Source organism: Sus scrofa, chromosome X (assembly GCF_000003025.6).
Source record: "Sus scrofa isolate TJ Tabasco breed Duroc chromosome X, Sscrofa11.1, whole genome shotgun sequence".
NCBI lineage: Eukaryota > Metazoa > Chordata > Mammalia > Artiodactyla > Suidae > Sus > Sus scrofa.
Genome location: NC_010461.5, coordinates 100,543,201 through 100,561,205, shown reverse-complemented (window position 1 = coordinate 100,561,205; position 18,005 = coordinate 100,543,201).

The following is an 18,005-nucleotide window of genomic DNA, read 5'->3' as shown; positions in this document are numbered from 1 at the left end:
TTCCTTCAAAATAATTGTTTGTATTCTTATGCAGGAGAACCATTCAAAGGATTACATAGAGGACTCTAGCTGCCAGATGTCAGGGTTGTGAATTAGGACAGAGACAAGATAATAGTAATAATCAAACCTTTACTTACTGTGATATTGCAAGCAATAGGCAAAAAGTGGAGCCAATTCTAAGGTTCTATTTTCCCCCATGGAATGGCACAGGGCAAGGGCCAGATGGACGTAGTGCAGATGGGGATAATAATCTTTCTGCTGAGAAGCCCCACAGAAGACTTATTCCTCTTTATGGACTGATGGGCTGGCGATAAGGAGAGGGGGAAGGGCTAGGAGTGTGAAGATAATCAGACAAGGCAAAGTGCTTCAGCCAACGCCCTTAATGAGGAGATCTCAGTGGAGATGTGGGGGAAATGCCTTACCTGAAATTCCTGATAAGAAGGCCTCCAAATCAAGGTGCTTGGGCTAGAAATACAGATATGTGTATGAGCATGGCTGGCCCAAAGTGGGCAGCCCGAGTGTGTGACTATAACTCTCTCTGGAAAATTTCAGTGCAGAGACTGTGGGACAAGTCTAGTGTGAGAAGAGCAGCTTCTCCTCATGAGGCCTGCAAAGCAAAGCCTTGTAATTGCCTAGGGCCAGTCCTGAAAGATCAACATGGGATTTTAGTTTGGAGCTGGACTCCTCAAGGATTTGACTTGGAATCAGGAGATTAGAAATCTATGTCCAATTTTAGCAGTGATTCACTGAGTGAGGTCAACTTTGCTTTGGGGGCCTGTTTTCTTCATTTATCAAAATAAGGAGGCTCTACTTTAATATCCTCATGCTTAGCCTATAAAGATCCTTTCATCTCTGATATTTGTAGTTTCATTGCTGAGAGAAGGTGGTTGGTGTCCAAGGATGACAATACCTGGATTAACAGCTCCTGCCACAAGAACAGTTTTCATGTGAGCTGGGGAAAATAGTTCATGACCACTAGGCAGCCTCTTGGTGCTCATCCTGAGAATGTTAGCATGTTCCTCATCTTAGAAAACCAGAGAGGCTTTTGAACAGCTTTTTACTTTCTGGGAATTCTCTTCAGCAAATACTAGGTAAAGGTCAAAGGCAATATCAGTTCTATTAAAGATGACTTTTGCAAGAGGAGCAAGAGGCTTTTGTCTCCCATCTGGCTCACTAGATTCTATCATTTTATGATATGAAGGTGCTAGGCCAATTTGTTATGGTGGGAGGGGCTGGTAGAACACAATAAAAGCATCTATAAATGGGGAGTTATGTTTAACAGGTCTTCTCAGCAGCAAGTTTCAGATGGTTCTAGCAAACTGAGCTGTGAGCATAGAGATGATTAACTGCTCTAGAGCAGGTATATGGTTCATACCACCTTGGATCCTCAACCCAGAGAACATAGTATGTGGGGAAATATCTTTTGTTATAATTGGTATTTTTATTTTTATCAATAACCAGTGATTAGTGAATGCTTTTTCCATTTCAGCACTTTAAAATATGCTCTTTTTAAATTTAATCCTCACAAGTCACCCTATGAGGTAAACATTATTATTATCCCTGTTTTACAAATGAGAAAGCTGAGCCTCAAAGAGACTACCTGGCCTATTCAGGGTTATATAGCTAATAACTGGCTGAGCCATGATTTGAATCTAATGTGCCTGATTTCAGAAACTATCTTCTTAGCCACTACCTTATGATACCTCTCTTTTTGTCAGGTTAATTCAACCAGGGATGGCCACATCCTTGAGTGAAATAAATTATTACATAGGTGGTATGATTTGAGGATTGCTAAAGTATTCTGCCAAGTGAACCATTAACATTGGTTTCTATGTAGGACTTTAAAGGTGGATTCATATATAGTTCAACAAAATATGTAAGAGAAACAAACCACCAAGACCAATGTGCCTATACATTTATTAATAGGCACATTGTCCCATCAAAGACCTAAGCTTATTGGAAGATGCAGGCTAAATGAGACAGTCATAATAGGTCAGTAATTTAGATTCAGTGAAGAATTTGAAATCTGACCACTGAAAGACATTAAGAATACAATACTAGAGGAGTTGGCTACTCTTATTTTAGAAAGATATTAATGGTAATTTGTCATATAAATGATTGGGATTGTCAGAATCAGGAATCTGTACTCCTAGGTATTGAGTGTTGTTTGGGTAGAACAGCCCTCTGTGTGTAGGTGTGGACCACAGCACAGGAGGAGACTAGATAAACTTGTACTTTCTCCAAACTGTGTCTCTTCATTTGTGTCTATTCTCCATCATAATAAAGGGAACTATGGTAGCTTAGGCAGCTTTCTACCTGTAGGCTAAGGCATATCTTTGGAAGTTTATTGTTAAAAATGTCACTATCTTTTGTAAGAGATGCTAGGTGCCATCAATTCCTTAGTTATAGTTTATCCAATAATGTGAAATCTGAGAAAGCCCCAGTTGTATAATTTTATTCAAGGGTTAGATCTGAAACGTGACTCTTTTGAATGTTTGTTTTGGAAGATGATAGGATGACAAAAGTGTAGACAAAGATACCGCTAGGGTTCTGGATAACTGAGTGGGTAGCACCTCTACCTCCTGGGGGGTAGGCTGAGGGAGGAAAGAGGGTCAAAGGCTTACTTTACCTCCCTTTAATCCACAGCCTGACTCTGAGCAGCTCTATCTTGACAGGGGTAAAATTTTTGAGCAGCCAGTTGATGTTGTTTCTTTAGTATTAATTATTTCTCTCCTGAGATCACTGTTACTTGCATCCTAAAGAGTGAGATGAGTGGCCATAACCGAGTTCTCAGAAGCCTGAACAAAGTTCAAAGAAAGTTCACTAAATAAACCTAAAACCTTGTAGTGAAAAGAGAAAATGCTTTGAAATGTCTTCCTAACTGCGGAAACACAGAATCACACTTTGCTTACACTAGGAATTAATTAGTTGATGACATAATTTTACAAAAGATTCTATCCAGGTGTTCTTAAATAAGAACTCTGGCAGTGCAGAAATATGAATGCTTCCAGAAAATTGAAAGGCATGTGGTGGAGTGGAAAGAGAATGGGCTTTAGAGACAAACAGCCTTGGGCAAGTTACTTACCTTCTTGGTGCCTCAGTTTCAGTTTTTCCATCTGTAAAATAGGGATGATAAGAGCACTTGCCCCACTTCAGAGAATTATTATGAAGCTTAAGTATGATAAAATATGTAAAAAGCGCCTAATATAGCTGTTGGCATATAGTAGATGCGTAAAAATGCTAGTTCCATTCTTTCCCCTGGATGGAAGAGCTATGTTGGGGTAGAAAAAGGAGTCTAAAATATAGGAGAGAAGTCATAGCTAATGAAAATCAATCCTACTGAATATAAAGCAGCACTGAAAGTATGATGCAATTCTAGAGACAAAATTATACAATCTCTACAAATGGCTTGTATACAGTGTCTCGGGGAGCAAACTTGTTACAGTGTCTGGAAGAAAGAGGTAGCCATCAAAAGTTGATGGCACCATGGTTCACCCAATCCAGTTGGCATTGGCACACTTGTCACTATGAATATGGCAAGAGGCCCTTCAACACACTCCTACTATACCATAATTATTTATGAATAAAGTGACTGCTTTTATTTTGGAAAGATTTTTAATGTGGACTGTTAATAGCAGTAAGGGAAAAATTCCCATTTAAATACCACTGTATCATTGTAGCTATTCAAGCAGACAAAATGAACAGTCTTTAGTGTTGGAGAGGATATGGGGAAAATACACTTACATATACTGCTGATGGCAATGAAAACAGGGACAACCCTTTGGAAGATGGTTTGGTAGTTTCTTATAAAATATTGAGATATTGATATGGGCCTTTACATTACCTTGCAGTTCCACTTCTATGTATATATCCCAGAGAAATATACATGTGCATGTGGAGACATAGTCAAAGGATGGTTATTGTAGATTTAGTTGTAATAGCTTGGCTGCTCATTAGTTGGAGAATGTTTAAACATTTTAGTATATTCATGTGATGAAATATTCTGCAGCAATTTACAAATGAGATATATTGGATGCAGGGATATGGAATTATTCCTACATTTCAGCACAGTGTTTATAGCATAATAACAAATTAATTTTGTAAATTTGAAGGTGGTACATACCTATTTACTTTTTAGATGTCTGCATTATTTGAAATTTAAATAAACCTGTTGCAATCTTTTTATTTTTATATTTTTTATTTCTTTATGTATATATATATATTTTTCTACTGCACAGCATGGTGACCCAGTTACACATACATGTATACATTCTTTTTTCTCACATTAAGTGTTCCATCATAAGTGACTAGACAGTTGTCCCAGTGCTACACAGCAGGATCCCATTGCTAATCCATCCCGAATGCTACATTCTGCATCTATTTACCCCAAGCTCCCAGTCCCTCCCATGCCCTCCCCTTCTCCCTTGGCAACCACAAATCTATTCTGCAAGTCCAGGATTTTCTTTTCTGTAGAAAGGTTCCTTTGTGACATATATTAGATTCCAGATATAAGTGATATCATATGGTATTTGTCTTTCTCTTTCTGACTGACTTCACTCAGGATGAGAGTCTCTAGTTCCATCCATGTTGCTGCAAATGGCATTCTTTTGTTCTTTTTTATGGCCGAGTAGTATTCCATTGTGTATATATACCACATCTTCCTGATCCATCTTCATCTGTTAGTGGACATTTGGGTTGATTCCATGTCTTGGCTATTGTGAATAGTGCTGCAATGAACATGCGAGTGCATGCGTCTTTTTTAAGTAGAGGTTTGTCTGGATATATGCCCAAGAGTGGGATTGCGGGTCATATGGGAGTTCTATGTATAGATTTCTAAGGTACCTCCATATCGTTCTCCATAGGGGTTGTACCAGCTTACATTCCCACCAGCAGTGCAGGAGGGTTCCCTTTTCTCCATACCCCTTCCAGCATTTGTTATTTGTGGACTTATGAATGATGGCCATTCTGACTGGTGTGAGGTGGTATCTTGTGGTAGTTTTGATTTGCATTTCTCTAATAATCGGGGATGTTGAGCATTGTTTCAAGTGCTTGTTGGCCATCTTTAAATAAATCATAATGGTGTTCCTGTTGTGGCTCAGTGGGTTAAGAACCTGACTAGTGTCCATGAGGTTGTGGGTTAGATCCCTGGCCTCACTCAGTGGGTTAAGGATCCAACATTACTGGGAGCTATGGTGTAGGTCACAGATGTGGCTTGGATTTGGTGTTGCTGTGGCTGTGGCATAGGCCAGCAGCTGCAGCTCTGATTCAACCCCTAGCCTGCTAACTTCCATATGTTGCAGGTGCTGCCCTAAAAAGAAAAAATAAAATAAATCATAAAATAATAAAACAAACATATGTGACAGATTGGGTCACTTCTAGCCCATGCTTGGTTTGTCTTTTCTCAAGAGTTTTCAGATAATAATAACAATGATCATGATAGTAGCTAGCAATTAAGTGCTTATTATGTGTCAGGCAATGATCTAAGCACTTTACATGTATTAACTCATATAATCTCCACAAGATCCTTATGAGGTTGCCTTAGTTTTTTTGGGCTGCTGTAACAAAAACACGACATACTAGGTGGCTTTAAAAACAATAGAAATTTCTCACAATTTTGGAATTTGAGAAGTCTATGAGCAAGGCACCATAATATTCAGTGTCTAGTGAAGGTCTGCTTCCTGGCTCATAGACAGCAGTCTTTTCACTGTGTCCTCATATGGTAGAAGGAGTGAGGAGGCTCTCTAGGGTCTCTTATAAGTGCACAAGTCCCATTCACGAGGGCGCCACCCTCCTGACCTAATCACCTCCCAAAGGCCCCACCTCCTAATACCATCACAGTGGAGGTTAGGACTTTAACATATGAGTTTTGGGAGAGGGGACACAAATGTTTAATCTATAGTAGGGGTAGAAATTACCATCATTACCATTTTACGGATCAGGAAACTGAGGTTTAGAGAGGTTAGAAAACTTGTTAAAGCTCCTGTATCTTGTAAGTAATGGAGCTTGGATTTGAAGTCAGAGAACCTTGCTTCAGATCCAGCATACTTAAGAACTGTTCCATATTGTCAAAGGATGAAAGAGGCAAGTGACACAGTCTGTGCTTGTAAAGGGCTTAGAGACTGGGGAGATGTACACACCCACACTCTATTTTTTTTCTTTTTTCTGTCTCTTAATCTAACTTTTATGAAACCACAACTACAAGGCCCTTTGTATGCTTTCTCTTCACTTTTTCTAATATATTAAGAAATGAAAGCCAAGAAAACTTAATTAACTTGATCAAGGTCAAACTGCTATTTTGGTGGCCAAAATACTGCATGTAAATGGCAGGATGCTACTTTCCTTTGAAGTGAAATACATCACCCGGATAAAGGAGTCCCTCTGCCATGTGATTTAGATAAAGGATTTAGTGGCTTTAATATAGGGTTTGCATTCTCTCTCCCTCCCTCCCTCTATAAACATACATGCACACACACACATACATGTGCAACACTTTCACCTCCTGATACTTTTGTTGTGTTCTTCTCTATTGATTACCACTTACCCTCCATATAAAGCATTGGAGGAATTTTATCAGCCTTTTTCCTCCATAAACTTGGTTAGGAAGGAAAAATTTTTTGGTCTGCCCAGTTGTGACTTTTCAAAGGATATCATCATCATGGCCAGAAGATAAATGATGGGACACTTAACAGAGTCCTGAGAATTGGCCCCAGTTTTAGGGATGGCATTTCACCTGCTTGCTTGGAGGACAACGAATTAGTACCTTGGTGACATGATCAATTATATGGGGCCAGGGTTAGGGTTATATAACATACCTGCCTGCAGGAAAAACCTTATAAAACAGAGGGGTGGAAAAAATGTGCTGCACAATTGCATAATAATCTTGTGAAAAACAAAATGCCTTATTCATTTTAATAAAAACACTGGGAAAAATGATGAGTCTTCACTCTGTCTAATCAATTGCAGGGCTTCATAATAAAAGCAAAGCTGCTTTTTCCCCACAAATAAGCACAAAATCAATCTTCAAAAGCAACATATTTTATTGCACCTATTTTTGGCTCTTCAACTCTCCAATTTATAAATGATTATTTTTTTCCTAAGTTAGGTGGAGAAGGGGTAGGGAAGAGCAAGACTCATAAGTATCTATAGCTTTCTAAGCTACATGTCATGGGGCTTTTTTCAAAGTCCTTCCCAGTTCAATAAAAGCATCAGTTAATTTCAGGGTTAATTTGGGGATTGAGTCATGCGCAACAGAAGCACACAAAAGGGTATGTCAGAGAAGAGTCTTGGTGCAACTCTGCTCTGTGTAATTTATGAGACTTGACAATATGGCTAGATCCATGCTTGTCTCTAGGCCCAACCAGACTCATCATTCTTTAATCCTCTTCTGGGATATTTCATACTAGCCTGCACATAAAGGCTGGTGCTTAAACTTCCTTTCCCATTCCCATCCAAACATCCAAACAATACTTTGTCTTTTCTCTTCCTTTATGCTGAAATGAGCACCTGCTTTTAGCCTATTTCCTCTTTTTCTAAGGATCTTAAAAAGTGATTTCTCCCAGGAGGCATTTCTTAGCACTTTCCCATAACTCTCTGCCTTTCATAATAGATTTAGATACTTCTCTTCAGTGTTATCTCTCTCTCTCTCACACACACCTTGCTTTATCTATCATTGTCTACTTACGTGGCTTTAATTTTTCATTCATAGAATACTCAGAGAAAGGGATCAGGTGTGCTTTGGATCTGTATCAGACAGGACTGTGGTTGGCACAGAGAATGGGCTTGGGAAATATTTCTGGAATCAAAATAAATGCTGTGGCTTACTTGATATCGTGAGGTTAGAGGGAGCATTGAGGAATTAATCAGATAAATATTCCTATTAGACTAGATTTTAAGAACTAGCAGAATTTGAAGAGCCTAAAAACAGGAAATATGGAGGCTGTGAGTTGCAGCAGCATTGCAAACAGGGACACAGAGCTTGAATCTGTGACCTAGACATGTTTGCCTTCAGTTTGTGTCCTTGGTGCTAACCACTGCTAGGATTATTTCCTCAGAGAGATGTCTTCATTGAGTCATATTTATAACCTATTTCCCCAAGTTAAATTGGATTCCATGGGTGGTTTAGCTAGTCCAGGGACTCTTGGTAACATTCAGGGAACACTACCCAGGTGAGCACCAAGGTGCACCTGTCTCGATTAATACTGCTGCTCATTTACTGAGCAAGGAGGCAGGTTGTTCTGGGCCAGGACATGCTGGAGTTATTATGGAGAAATAAATAGTTTTTTTTTAAGTATAAACTCCACTAGTCAAGGTGATTTTAAAGGATGAGGGCTTTTCTAAGAGGAAGAATGCTAGTGCAAATGGAAAAGAGGAATAGAAGTATGTGGGGGGTATGGGGAGGGAGGGAGGGAGGGAGGGAGAGAGAAAGAAAGAGAGGAGAGGGAAACTGCTTGATTCCTACAATTTAGACTGATGTCTAGAAATATGAGCAAACATTTACAGTGTTTATGCCACACATTGTGATCAGCACATTCCAATGAGCATCTGATTGAATTCTTACAACCTTTTGTGGTAGTACTATTATGGACCCTATTTTATATACAAAAAAATAGTAAGGCTTGGTTAATTTGAATAATTTGCCAAGCATCACAGAATTGGTAAGTGGCAGATCTGGGAATTTAGGCTTTATTTGTTTGATTCCAAAGCTCATGTTCTTCCCTCTAATTAAAGGTCCAATTTATATGCAGTAAAAGGCATAAATCTGAAGGATACAGCTGGAAAGTATTTTACCTATGTATATGCTTACATGACCATCACCCAGGTCAAGATATAGAACATTTCCATCATCTTAGAAAGTCCTTTTATGTCCTTTTCAAGTTGATACCAACCCCACACCCACCCCTGCCAAAGGTAACCTCTATTCTGACTTCTATCACCGTATATCTGTGATTCTCAGTGTGGACCCAGGATTAACAGCTTCAACATCATCTGGGAACTTGTTAGAAATACAAATTCTTAGGCTCCACTCTAGACCAACTGAATCAGAAACCCTGATTTTAACACGCTTTCCAGGTGATTTTGTTGCACAACCAAGTTTAAGAACTGCTGCATGGATCAGGTTTTTATGTTTTAGAAATTCATTTATATATAAATAGAATCATACCATATGTATTCTTTGTGTCTGACCTTTTTGGTCTCAGCAAAATATCTGTGAAATTTATTCATATTGTTGTGTTTATCAGTAATTCTTCATTTCAGTTGCTGATTAGTATTCCATTGTGTGAAATACAATGTTATCTCTTTGATAGGTTGTTAGTGGAGTTAAGGGAAGTTTATCAAACCTTATGTTTTGTCTAAGACAAATTTGTGGAATCACAGAAATGAAAGAACAACTTAAGAGTAAAGCAGGTTGTTGTATCATATGGTAAAATTTCAGAAAAGCAATGCTGTTCTCCCAGCTAAATCTCTTACTTGCTTCCTAATGCTGGGAATTTATTTAATAGAAAGCTAACACTTTTATTCCACAATAAACACTAAAACTCAAAATACACGTGTATATGCCAAAAATAAAAAAAGACAGACTAAAAATTACACTGAAGTGTTAATGGTATATCCTTTCTTTCCAGTGGAGTTAAAGGCATAGATGCCAAATATATAGCATGTATGCTTTCACTAACCTAAGCCCAGGACAGGCATTACTAATCAATCATGCACCTTTAAATGTTGACAATCTCAGGATCTTTCTCAAGAAATTATCCCAGACAGCAGCTATCAATCTATCATGGCTGGCATACCATAACTGGCCTATTTCAATTGTGTGCATGCGCTTGCGTGTAAAGTTATAATAGTGTTTAGAACTAGAGAGTGGAAGAAGACACCATGGAGTGGTATATGGCTCAGGAAGGAGAATCAAAGTCATATTTGCTCTTCTGTGAAATGTGTTCTCTCATGTTTTACATTAGAAAGCCCACTAGGTGGCCAGAATATAGTAAATTCTCAGTTAACTGAATTTGAGGGAAATCAGAATAACAACACAAGAAACAGTTACAACAAGTACTACTACCTTTACTGAGAGCTATGTATTAGGCCCTATGGTAAGTGACTTTTGTGCATTGTCTCATTTAATTCTCAGAACCCTGCTAGACCAGTATTATTGTCTCTTTTTTTAGACGTTAAATTGAGGCTTAGAAAGGCGCCCAAATTCGTATGACAGAACTGAGATTCAGATCCAGGAGTTCTGACTCTATATCCTATATTCTTTGGAAATCACTACTCTGTATTGACTCAGAGATAATTAGATTTATTTAAGACTACTTAGAACCCCTTTCTTCCCAACTCTTGTTAAAAATGTCTATGTCCACTTTCCTGCCTTAATAAGAATATGAGGATCATCATTAAAGATCTCAGGGTTATCATCCTTACCATCAGTTGTTACATTTATAACTAGAGCTGTCAATGGACCAGGTGTAGGAGATTAGAAGATTATGTATGAAAGATACACCCCCGCCCTAATGTCTTCTCCTTTTCTTTAATTCTAAGCATCATTATGATTACACACATGCATGTGTGTATACACAGACAGAAATATGGGCATTCCTTAGAAATTTTAAACTACGGATGAAAGGCATGCATCATTCATTAGACTTTAAGCTTCATGGCAACGAAAAGCTTTCTTGTTCACTGCTGTATTTCCATTATCATGCACCTGAAAAGGTAGATGCTAAGTAAATATTTATGGAATGAATGGGGGGATGCATGAATAAATACATACACAAATGCTAGGCACTGTACTGAGCCCTGGGATAGGAGCCTGACTTCTAATTTTGGTCATTTGCCTCAAAGGGAGAAGTTAGTACAGGGATATCACTAGTTAAATAAAAGTTACATGCTTCTGATTTTTAGACTTCTGGAATTTCCATATATAATATTTAAGGAAAATACAAAGTTTGGTCTTCTCAGGTTATATATGCTATTTCCCCCATTAATTTAATGGTTAAGACTTTATTTCTAACAGACAGAAACTTGCTCTTTTAAAAAAAATAAGGCTGAATATATTGATACTGGCAGGAGAATGTAAACATTATGTCCACGGTGATTCTTATATTGGATGCTGCATTTTAAAAAATGCAAAATAATGAAAGAAGGAAGAGAATTCCCCACCATCCTTTGCACAGTTAAAATACATCACATGGTAAGATAGTCTTTTTCAAAAATAAGTCAGTGTTTGTTCAGTATTGAGTGAAATGATTCAGTGGTTTTTTAGTAAAATTGAGAATAGCCTATTCCTAATCTAGTGAAAGGGAACATTTGAAAATGTCTTTTTTTTCTGAAATTATGCACAGGCCCCGGGACAATGACAAGCAACTTACCCATGCAGCTTTCCATGGCAGTTTAAATATCCTGCTCTCTGTCTCATACCAAAGCAGTACAAATGGTACACTTGGCAGAGTTGGAGGGGTGCCCATGTCACCTCAGCATCAAGTGCAGGTGGAGTCTGTTGAGCAGGAATCAGAAGACTTGCATTATCCATAAGAAGAGTGCCCAGCCAGTCGCTCAATTGGAACCACCTCTTAGGCATAGGTGGAAAAGTAGGCCATTTTTCTTTTAAGAGTAAAAGGAATAATTACCATCTTCCTTGCTATCACTGTCAGCCTCAAAGCTAGGAAGGTCAAAAATATCAATACAAACTTCTCTTTGGGGCCCATATAGCCATTCTAGGACCACATTTTAAAAAATGTTACCAGTGATGAGAATTGAGGTATTCCAGAGTGATACTCTATGATTTGGAAGAGGAATTCAGGTTTTGTTTTTGTTTTTGTTTTGCCATTTTATGGGCAGGGGCTGCTTTGGTGCTAAGCTATGGAGATACTTGATGATACAAGCCCTGAAGATGATTTTTTGGATGATGATGACAGGATACTTAATTCTTTTCACCAAATCTAGATTTGTTAGTTTCCTATGGCTGCTGTCACAAATTACCATAAACTTAGAGGCTTAAAACAACACAAATGTATAAAGAATATACATTCTGGGAGTTCCCGTCGTGGCGCAGTGGTTAACGAATCCGACTAGGAACCATGAGGTTGCGGGTTCAGTCCCTGCCCTTGCTCAGTGGGTTAACGATCCGGCGTTGCCGTGAGCTGTGGTGTAGGTTGCAGACGCGGCTCGGATCCCGCGTTGCTGTGGCTCTGGCGTAGGCCGGTGGCTACAGCTCCGATTGGACCCCTAGCCTGGGAACCTCCATGTGCCGCGGGAGCGGCCCAAGAAATAGCAACAACAACAACAACAAAAAGACAAAAGACAAAAAAAAATAATAAATAAATAAATAAATAAATAAATAAAGAATATACATTCTGGAGGTAAGAAGTCTTTTAAGAAGTCTTGAAATCAAGGTGTCTCTAGGGCTATGTTCCTTTTGAAAGCTCCAGGAGAGAATCCTTTTCCTTCCCTTTCCAGCTTCCAAAAGCTCCCTCCATTCCTGAGCTTTTCCATCTTCAAATCACATCACTTTGACCTCTGCTTCCATCATTACATCTCTTTTTTTCTACCTTTGACCCTCTTGCCTCTCTTTTATAAGGGCCCTTGTAGTTACATTGGACCTACCTGTATAATGCAGGATAATCTTCCCATGTCAAGATCTTTAACCTAATTACATATGAAAAATCTTTTTTTTTTTTTTGGGCTGTGCCTGCAGTAAGTGGAAGTTCCTGGGCCAGGGATCAAACCCATGACATAGCTGCAACTCAAGCTGCTGCAGTGACAACGGATCCTTAACCTGCTGTGCCTCAAGAGAACTCCTCTGAAAAATCTGATGATTATGGGTTATATAATACAATACTAATAACAACTTTATGAGGTAAACATTATTATAATCTTGTTTTGAAGTGATGCTTATAGAAGTTACTGAACTTGTCCAAGTTCATATAGCTAGGAAATGGTAAAGCCAGGACTCAAATCCAGGTATATCTTACTCTAAAGCCCGTGAAATTTCTGGTTTCCCACTCTGCGGCTTTAGTTTTGCTAAGTTTACTTGCTTAATTTCCTCTATGTACCTACACCTTTACTGGAAGTGTCACAGTTGGGTGCCTTTGGTTACATGTTGCTAATCAGGGCAACTTCTTCACCACCACTGCAAATGAAACTCAGGTTAACTCCAGAAACACTAATTAAGCATCAATGTGTGCCCCCACCCTGTGCAAAGTCCTTGCCTCATTGATGGTGATGACTCATTTGTGCTGTATTGATATTGTCAGGGAATTAGATGGCAGTGTTATCATTTCATGGTTATCTCATGGGATAAAAGGGAACAGATAACTTGAACAGTTTACTGAAAAGACCATACCTTGCCAGTGGGAAATTGCCAAGTTTGCAAAGCTCCTTTAACTTGGAAAGTCATCCATGTTCTGGAGATAAGAGATAGTTTTTTTGCACTTTTAAAAAATTATTCAAAAGACAATCCCTGAGACAGGCAGTGTCCCTGGGCCTACGGAGGTGGAAGGACAATTGTGGACTGCAGAAGGCTGAGTAATCCAGAAGTAGCATGATTATATTTGAAATGTATCTTCTTACATTTCCTTTAATTGTACATTACTTCATCTTTTCAGGGACAGTGGAAGGTTAAACCCAAAGATGATTGTCATGGTGACATTAATTGTTTTATTAGCCAATGAATACTTTATTTTTTAATAGTTATTTCCCCAATACAATTTTTTTCCTACTGTACAATATGCTGACCCAGTTACACATACATGTACACATTTTATTTTCACACATTATCATGCTCCATCATAAGTGACTAGACATAGTTCCTGTGCTACACAGGAGGATCTCATTGCTAATCCATTCCAAAGGCAATAGTTTGTATCCATTAACCCCAAGCTTCACAACCACCCTGCTCCCTCCCTTCCCCCTTGGCAACCAGAAGTTATTCTCCAAGTCCAGGATTTTCTTTTCTGTGGAAAGGTTCATTTGTGCCCTATATTAGATTCCAGATAGAAGTGATATCATATGGTATTTATCTTTCTCTTTCTGACTTACTTCACTCAGGATGAGAGTCTCTAGTTCCATCCATGTTGCTGCAAATGGCATTATGTCCTTCTTTTTATGGCAGAGTAGTATTCCATTGTGTATATATACCACATCTTCCTAATCCAATCATCTGTCTATGAATATTTGGGTCGTTTCCATGTCTTGGCTATTGTGAATAGTGCTGCAATGAACATGCGGGTGCATGCGTCTTTTTTAAGGAAAGTTTTGTCCGGATATATGCCCAAGAGTGGGATTGCGGGGTCATATGGTAGTTCTATGTATAGATTTCTAAGGTATCTCCAAACTGTTCTCCATAGTGGCTATACCAGTTTACATTCCCACCAACAGCTCAGGAGTGTTCCCTTTTCTCCACACCCCCTCCAGCATTTGTTATTTGTGGACTTGTGAATGATGGCCATTCTGACTGGTGTGAGGTGGTATCTCATGGTAGTTTTGATTTGCATTTCTCTAATAATCAGGGATGTGGAGCATTGTTTCAAGTGCTTGTTGGCCATCTGTATATCTTCCTTGGAGAAATGTCTCTTCAGGTCTTTTGCCCATTTTTTCCATTGGGTTGTTGGCTTTTTTGCTATTGAGTTGTGTAAGTTGCTTGTATATTCTAACGATTAAGCCCTTGTCCGTTGCATCATTTGATACTTTTTTCTCCCATTTTGTAAGTTGTCTTTTTGGTTTCCTTGGCTGTGCAAAATTTTCTCGGTTTGGTTAGGTCCCATTGCTTTATTTTTGCTTTTATTTCTGTTGCTTTGGGAGACTGACCTGAGAAAATATTCATCATGTTGATGTCGGAGAATGCTTTGCCTATGTTCTCTTCCAGGAGTTTGATGGTGTCTTGTCCTATATTTAAGTCTTTAGGCCATTTTGAGTTTCTTTTGGTGCATGATGTGAGGGTATGTCCTAGTTTCATTGCTTTGCATGCAGCTGTCCAGGCTTCCCAGCAATACTTGCTGCAAAGACTGTCTTTTTCCCATTTTATGTTCTTGCCTCCTTTGTCAAAAATTAATTGACCATAGTTGTCTAGGTTTATTTCTGGGATCATCTCAATAGATGCAGAAAAATCATTTGACAAAGTCCTACATCCATTCACGATCAAAACTCTTACCAAAGTGGTTATAGAGGGAACATACCAACAGCAGATACAATACTCAATGGAGAAAAGCTGAAAGCCTTTCCACTAAAATCTGGAAGAAGACAAGGATGTCCACTCTCACCACTGTTATTCAACATAGTACTGGAAGTCCTAGCCGCAGCAATCAGACAAAGTGTTCTGTCTATACTTTAAGCTCAAACTGATTACTCCTGTGTTCCCCAGTGGGGATCCATTCCTTACATATTTCATAATAACAGTGTACCAAGTTATTAAATATTTAATTTGTTATTTTTCCCACAATATCTTTCACTGTTGAGAGGGGGAGGATGGGGGAGAGAGAAAGGGGGAGAGAGAGAGATGGGGGTAGAGAGGGAGAGAGAAAAGGGGAGGGAAAGGGAGAGACAGAGAGAGGGGGAGAGAGAGAGAGAGGGACTGTTAGATTTTTAAAGCTCTCACTCCTGGAAAATGTTTCCCTTTTCTTCCAAATCTGATTTTCTTCTAGAATTCTTGTCATATTCTCTTTGTCTTCCAAGTACCAGCCAGCCTCAGGAACCATTTCTTTCCCCACTCATTAAAAGCTAGTTAGTCCTATTGATTATTTGGTTCAGTTTTACAGTTTTTAAAACTTTAATATATATCAGGCACTGTTATAGGTTCTACAGAAACAAAAAATATCAGACCCTTTAACTGGGAGGAGTTTTTAGGTTAAGAAGAAATAGACACACTAACAGAGAGTTTTAGTGTACTATAGTATGGACAAATGCACAGAAATCTCTGGAAAAAACAGAGTTCTTAGAGAGTTAACTCTTCATTTTGATGGATAAATATAAGTTAATTCGGCAAAATAACTGAGAGGCTTCACTCCTTAATAATGTCTTTAGCTTGCCTACTATACTTTCTAGGTTCATGGCCCCACCCCAATCCTGACCTTGGTTAACTCAATCTAAGACTGTTTACTAAAAAACACTCTCCCAGCCAGTCTTCATGTTTCCTCTCTGGTGTCCCAACTGCCTTGCCATCTCCTGGCTCTTGTCCTTCTGACACCTTGCAAACAGATTAATCTTTAAAAAATATTTATTTGCAAAAAGTCATCTTCCCTCTTCCTATCACCTCTCCCAGCTCCTAAATCTTCATTGACTTTTTATTGTTTTCAAGATAAAACCTTGGGCTCTTCCTCTGATATTCAGCACTCTCCACAATCCAGTCCTCCTCTATGGGTCCAGACTCATCATCTGTAATTTCTGACATATAACCTACTCCCTATTCAAATTAATTGTGTATGTAATTTCTCAAGATTCCAGACATATTCTTTTTTTTTCTTGTCCTTTTAGGGCTGAACCCATGGCATATGGAAGCTCCCAGGCTAGGGGTCAAATCAGAGCTGTAGCCACTGGCCTATGCCACAGCCACAGCAACATGGGATCTAAGCCGCATCTGTGACCTGCACCACTCATGGTAACTCAAGATCCTTAACCCACTGAGCAAGTGCAGGGATTGAACCCACATCCTCATGGATACTAGTCGAATTCTTTTCCACTGAGCCACAACGAGAATTACCCAGACATGTTCTAACTCCATATTTTGATATCATAGACCTTGTTCAGAATGCCTTCCGCTATCTAATATCCCAGCAGATCTAAGCCCTACTCTTCCTTCAAAAACTAGCTCAAGGAGTTCCCATTGTGGTGCAGCAGAAATGAATGCAACTAGTATCCATGAGGGTGTTGGTTCGATTCCTGACCTCTCTCAGTGAGTCAGGGATCCAGCCTTGCCATGAACTGTGGTGTAGATTTTAGATGGGGCTTGGATGCTGTATTGCTGTGGCTGTGATGTAGGCTGGAAGTTGTAGCTCCAATTTGACCCCTAGCCTGGGAACTTCCATATGCTGTGGGTGGGGCCCTAGAAAGCAAAAAAAAAAAAAAAAAAAAAAAAGTAGCTCAAGCCCCATACCTATCATCACTTTATCCAATAGATCCCTGTCATCTAGCATTTAGCAAATGCGATCTTCTACCATACTTACTTTTCTTATACAATTCCACTATCTCTCATTGGGTAGTAATCCCTTTAAGACAGAGACTATATCTTGTATCACTTAGTATCTGCAGTGTTTAAATAGCTCAGAAGATTTTTATGATGATGTTAATGAATCAGCTGTGTGGTACATATAGGTGAGATGTGTAAAAGAACTCTTGGAATCCCTCAGTTCACACCATGTAGGGATATACACTCAAATTTCTTACTTGAAGGGCCAAGGCAAAAGCTTACTTGGGGATAAATTATGCCAGAAGTACAAACTCAAATGCTTGCAGGGGATAGGGAGAGAACATAATTAGGCTGGAGGTATTTAGCAAATAGTTACACAGTACTTTCTGTGTTAGGCATTTTTCTAAGTGATATACAAGTATTAACTCATTTAATTCTCTCTATAACCCTACTATTACTGTTCTCACTTTAGAGATGAGACAACCAGGGCATGGAGAGGTTGTCATTTTTCCCAAGGTCACATGACTAGTTAAGTGACAGATCTTGAATTTCAACCGAAGTATTCTGACTTTCAGTTTTTCTATTAACCATTGCATTATGTTGATTTTCCAAAAGGGATTGGTGTGTTCAATGGTGACTTAGAGTAGGTATTATGAACCAAAAGACATTTAAATTTGTTTTAAAGAAAATTGTGAAAAAAAAAAGAAAAGAAAATTGTGAGCCAAAATAAACATGCCTGTGTGCCAGGTCAGCCAGATTGCTAAGAGTTTGCAACTCCAAGATTGAGTCCAACAATGACTGGAAAAAGTTTATTCTTTGTAGTGCCGCATATATTCCAGGACAGCAAGAAGTATCCCTGATTATGTCCTCTTTACCTTGACATCAGCTC